Raw genomic sequence first — 6,000 nt, 5'->3', positions numbered from 1 at the left:
CAGTTAATATGTCATTGTTTTAGAAGAAAATGCATGTATACATGGTTTGAAATAGGAAACAATGTTAGGCCGCTAGGCCGCTAGGCCGCTAGGCCGCCAGGCCGCTAACTTCACGCCGCTAGGCCGCTAGGCCGCTGAAGTGCTCGATCAACTTTAAAAAAAAAAAAAAAAAAAACGCTTTAGAGTGATAATTTGTGCATAAAAACAGTAAATATATCATTGTTTTAGAAGATCAGGCATGTTTAATAATTTGAAAAAGCTGACTGCTTAATTGACGCTTTAAAAAAAAATTGTTGATAATCGCTAATAGCTTCAAAGTGTTAATTTGTGCATAAAAATAGCTAAGATGTCATTGTTTTAGAAGAAAATGCATGCATTCATGCTTTGAAATAGGATACCATTTTAGGCCGCTAGGCCGCTAGGCCGCCAGGCCGCTAACTTCACGCCGCTAGGCCGCTAGGCCGCTGAAGTGCTCGATCGACTTTTTTGAAAAAAAGTTGAAAAACGCTTCAGAGTGATATTATGTGCATAAAACAGTTAATTTAAAATTGTTTTAGAATAAAAGATAAAGAAAGATATTCTGAATAGATAACAATTTAAGGCCGCTATGTAACTATATGAATAAAAAACCTTGATTTATCATTGTTTTTTAAAAAAAACGCATTAACAATTGCTTGGACATAGAAAAAATAATTAGGCCGCTAGGCCGCTAGGCCGCTAGGCCGCCAACTTCACGCCGCTAGGCCGCTAGGCCGCCAGGCCGCTAACTTCACGCCGCTAGGCCGCTAGGCCGCTTGGCCGCTAACTTCACGCCGTTAGGCCGCTAGGCCGCTAGGCCGCTAACTTCACGTACATTAGTAAAATCTATTGTCTGCATACTCGCAACTAGATTACTAAATATACCAAAATGTGTTTTGGTATACTTGTGAAAGCCAAATCTTGTTTGCTATTAAATGTGTGACTTTAAAATCAGACCATAGTTAGTTTAGTGGTCAACATTTTCTTTTGTCCAATGAGCAGGCAGTGTTGGTCAAGTTTTCGGACATATTTATTTCAATATATGAGCAGTCAGCCCTTATTTATTTACACCCGATTAAGCGATATATATTATGGATGATTGGCGCATTAAGTGGGTAGTTTACAAACTATAATGTAAATCACTAGAAAGATAGACATAGTCGCATACTCATTTATTTTGTGTAAGTACATACTAAAAACCTTTTACCATTACATATAATCAGGTTATGGTTGTTTTAATAGCTATAATAATACTTTATGTTAATGTATATACAGTCTACCCTGTTGGCTCGAACTCCCAGGGACCAGCGAAAATACCTCGAGCCTCAGGAAATTTGAGACAAGCGTAATGCTTACACTTAATAGAATAAAATCGATCCTTATATCAAGTTCGAGCCAACGTGGAAATCGAGCCAAGCGTGTTCGAGCCGACAGGGTTCGACTGAACATAGTTTATTAGTCAAACATACATTGAATAGTATGTACACAAAAGTGACCGAAAACACAATCTCACTGTCGTTTGTTTGAAATAAAAACATTTCAACTTATGATATTCCAATTGATCTAAATTACAAAGTGCCCCCCCCCCCACCCCCCCCCCCAAAAAAAAATAAATAAAAATAAAATAAAATAAAAATAAAATAAAATAAAATAATAATATATTTATATATATAATTATATATATATATATTCAATTTTCCTGTTACGGACGATAAACCTGATTTCGTACTACATGGCCAAATGTTTTGCCGTCGGGGTGTATTTTTAAAAAAGAAGCCACTTTATACTCGATATGCAAACAAATCGTTATCTTTGAAAAGCTCTTCAAACCATTTCAATATCATTAAAATTTCATAGATTTACAATGAGTAAATACGGCGGACTGTTAAATATCTTTAGCCGCATAATTATCGTTGCGTAGCGCGAATTCTCATTTTCCCACGGTAAGAGATGCTAATTTATTAGGAGAAAATATCGCAAAATTGTTATAATAGAAGCGGCTTGATTTTACTATTAACTGTCACGCCATGATAATGCCGCTTTTTATGCATCATGTGTAAGTCCTGAGGCGTGTTTTAGTTATTAAGACGAAGTTACCTTTTTTTTAAAACAGTTTTGTAATAAACGTACAATCCATCAATGCATTCATTATTAAAATAAAGATAAAAGAATAATTAAAAAAAAAAAAAACCTATAAGTGTTTCTGTCGTTTCTTACCAGAAATCATGGTGGCTGGTTTCCGCCATTTTGTGATTGCGCCGTCATAGAGTTGGCGCGTTTAATGTTTTCGTTCTTTAGTGTTGTTTTTTCGCAACAAAATATGGCGCATTTTCACCCGGTTAGCTTGTGCATTTTTAGCGCTTTTTCAACCAGCTTATCGGCGCATTCGCCCACCACTTGGCGAGTTTTCATCCTGCTTTTTGGCAAATTCTTCGACCACCATTTGGCGCTTTTGCAACCCGCTTCTTGGCGCATTTACACCCACCCCTTGGCTCATTTTCGCCAACCACTTTGCGCTTTTTCACCCCGCATTTTCACCCACCATTTTGCGCCATTTCATCCCGCTTCTTGGCGCATTTTCGCCTACCACTTAGCGCCTTTTTATTCGCTTCCTGGCGCATTTGCACCCATCATTTTGCACTTTCTCAGCCCGCTTCTTGGCGCATTTTATCCCACCACTTGGTGTTTTCACCCCGCTTCTTGGCGTATTTTAGCACACCACATGGGCTTTTCACCATTCCACTTGGAGTATTTTAGCCCTGAATCACTATCTAGTTAATTAGGCGTGGAATCGTTTTTTGTTGTGGGAACCGCAGATTCACCATCTAGTTCAGGCGTGGAATCGTTGTGTTGTGGGAAGCGCAGATTCACTTTCTAGTTAATTAGGCGTAGAATCGTTGTGTTGTTGGTACCGCAGACTCACTATCTAGTTTAGGCGTAGAATCGTTGTGTTGTTGGAACCGCAGATTCACTATCTAGTTAAGGCGTGGAATCGTGGTGTTGTTGGAACTGCAGATTCACTATCTAGTTAACCAGGCGTGGAATCGTTGTGTTGTGGGAACGGCAGATTCACTATTTAGTTAATTAGGCGTGGACTCGTTGTTTTGTTGGAACAGCATATTCACTATCTAGTTTAGGCGTGGAATCGTTGTGTTGTTGGAACCGCAGATTCACTATCTAGTTTAGGCGTGGAATCGTTGTGTTGTTGGAACTGCAGATTCACTTTCAAGTCAAGGCGTGGAATCGTTGTGTTGTGGGAAGCGCCGAATCACTATCTAGTTAATAAGGCGTTGAATCGTTGTGTTGTTGGAACCGCAGATTCACTATCTAGTTTATTAGGCGTGGAATCGTTGTGTTGTTGGAACCGCAGATTCACTTTCTAGTTAAGGCGGGGAATCGTTGTGTTGTTGGAACCGCAGATTCACTATCTAGTTAATAAGGCGTGGAATCGTTGTGTTGTTGGAACCGCAGATTCACTTTCTAGTTTAGGCGTGGACTCGTTGTGTTGTTGGAACCGCAGATTCACTATCTAGTTAATTAGGCGTGAAATCGTTGTGTTGTTGGAACCGCAGATTCACTATCTAGTTTAGGCGTGGAATCGTTGTGTTGATGGAACCGCTGATTCACTATCTAGTTAAGGCGTAGAATCGTTGTGTTGTTGGAAGCTCCGAATCACTATCTTGTTAATTAGGCGTGAAATCGTGGTGTTGTTGGAACCGCAGATTCACTTTCTAGTTTAGGCGTGGAATCGTTGTATTGTGGGAAGCGCAGATTCACAATCTAGTTAAGGCGTGGAATCGTTGTGTTGTTGGAAGCGCAGATTCACTTTCTAGTTAATTAGGCGTGGAATCGTTGTGTTGTGGGAAGCGCAGATTCACATTTTAGTTAAGACTAGGAATCGTTGTATTGTGGGAAGCGCAGATTCACAATCTAGTTAATAAGGCGTGGACTCGTTGTGTTGTTGGAACCGCAGATTCACTTTCTAGTTAAGGCGTGGAATCGTTGTGTTGTTGGAAGCGCAGATTCACCATCTAGTTAAGGCGTGGAATCGTTGTGTTGTGGGAAGCGCAGATTCACTTTCTAGTTAATTAGGCGTGGACTCGTTGTGTTGATGGAACTGCAGATTCACTTTCTATTTAATTAGGCGTGGACTTGTTGTGTTGTTGGAACCGCAGATTCACTTTCTAGTTAATTAGGCGTGGAATCGTTGTGTTGTTGGAACTGCAGATTCACCTTTTAGTTAAGGCATGGAATCGTTGTGTTGTTGGAAGCGCAGATTCACCATCTAGTTAAGGCGTGGAATCGTTGTGTTGTTGGAACTGCAGATTCACTTTCTAGTTAATTAGGCGTGGACTCGTTGTGTTGATGGAACCGCAAATTCACTATCTAGTTAATAACGCGTGGACTCGTTGTGTTGTTGCAACCGCAGATTCACTTTCTAGTTAATAAGGCGTGGAATCGTTGTGTTGTGGGAAGCGCAGATTCACTTTCTAGTTAATTAGGCGTGGACTCGTTGTGTTGATGGAACGGCAGATTCACTTTCTAGTTAATAAGGCGTGGACTCGTTGTGTTGTTGGAACCGCAGATTCACTTTCTAGTTAATTAGGCGTGGAATCGTTGTGTTGTTGGAAGCGCAGATTCACCATCTAGTTAAGGCGTGGAATCGTTGTGTTGTGGGAAGCGCAGATTCACTTTCTAGTTAATTAGGCGCGGACTCGTTGTGTTGATGGAACTGCAGATTCACTTTTTAGTTAATAAGGCGTGGACTCGTTGTGTTGTTGGAACCGCAGATTCACTATCTAGTTTAGGCGTGGAATCGTTGTGTTGTTGGAACGGCAGAATCACTATCTAGTTAATTAGGCGTGGAATCGTTGTGTTGTGGGAAGCGCATATTCACTTTCTAGTTAATAAGGCGTGGAATCGTTGTGTTGTTGGAAGCGCAGATTCACTATCTATGTAATTAGGCATGGAATCGTTGTGTTGTGGGAACCGCAGATTCACTTTCTAGTTAATTAGGCGTGGAATCGTTGTATTGTGGGAAGCGCAGATTCACAATCTAGTTAAGGCGTGGAATCGTTGTGTTGTCGGAAGCGCAGATTCACTTTCTAGTTAATTAGGCGTGGAATCGTTGTGTTGTTGGAACTGCAGATTCACTTTCTAGTTAATAAGGCGTGGACTCGTTGTGTTGATGGAACTGCAGATTCACTATCTAGTTAATTAGGCGTGGACTCGTTGTGTTGTTGGAAACGCAGATTCACTATCTAGTTAATTAGGCGTGGACTCGTTGTGTTGTTGGAACTGCAGATTCACTTTTTAGTTAATTAGGCGTGGAATCGTTGTGTTGTTGGAAGCGCAGATTCACTATCTATGTAATTAGGCATGGAATCGTTGTGTTGTGGGAACCGCAGATTCACTATCTATGTAATTAGGCATGGAATCGTTGTATTGTGGGAAGCGCAGATTCACTATCTAGTTTAGGCGTGGAATCGTTGTGTTGTTGGAACTGCAGATTCACTTTCAAGTCAAGGCGTGGAATCGTTGTGTTGTGGGAAGCGCCGAATCACTATCTAGTTAATAAGGCGTTGAATCGTTGTGTTGTTGGAACCGCAGATTCACTATCTAGTTTATTAGGCGTGGAATCGTTGTGTTGTTGGAACCGCAGATTCACTTTCTAGTTAAGGCGGGGAATCGTTGTGTTGTTGGAACCGCAGATTCACTATCTAGTTAATAAGGCGTGGAATCGTTGTGTTGTTGGAACCGCAGATTCACTTTCTAGTTTAGGCGTGGACTCGTTGTGTTGTTGGAACCGCAGATTCACTATCTAGTTAATTAGGCGTGAAATCGTTGTGTTGTTGGAACCGCAGATTCACTATCTAGTTTAGGCGTGGAATCGTTGTGTTGATGGAACCGCTGATTCACTATCTAGTTAAGGCGTAGAATCGTTGTGTTGTTGGAAGCTCCGAATCACTATCTTGTTAATTA

Source organism: Mya arenaria, chromosome 9, assembly GCF_026914265.1.
Source record: "Mya arenaria isolate MELC-2E11 chromosome 9, ASM2691426v1".
NCBI classification, from domain to species: domain Eukaryota; kingdom Metazoa; phylum Mollusca; class Bivalvia; order Myida; family Myidae; genus Mya; species Mya arenaria.
The sequence above is the reverse complement of the archived record's forward strand: the minus strand, read 5'-3'. Positions refer to the sequence as shown.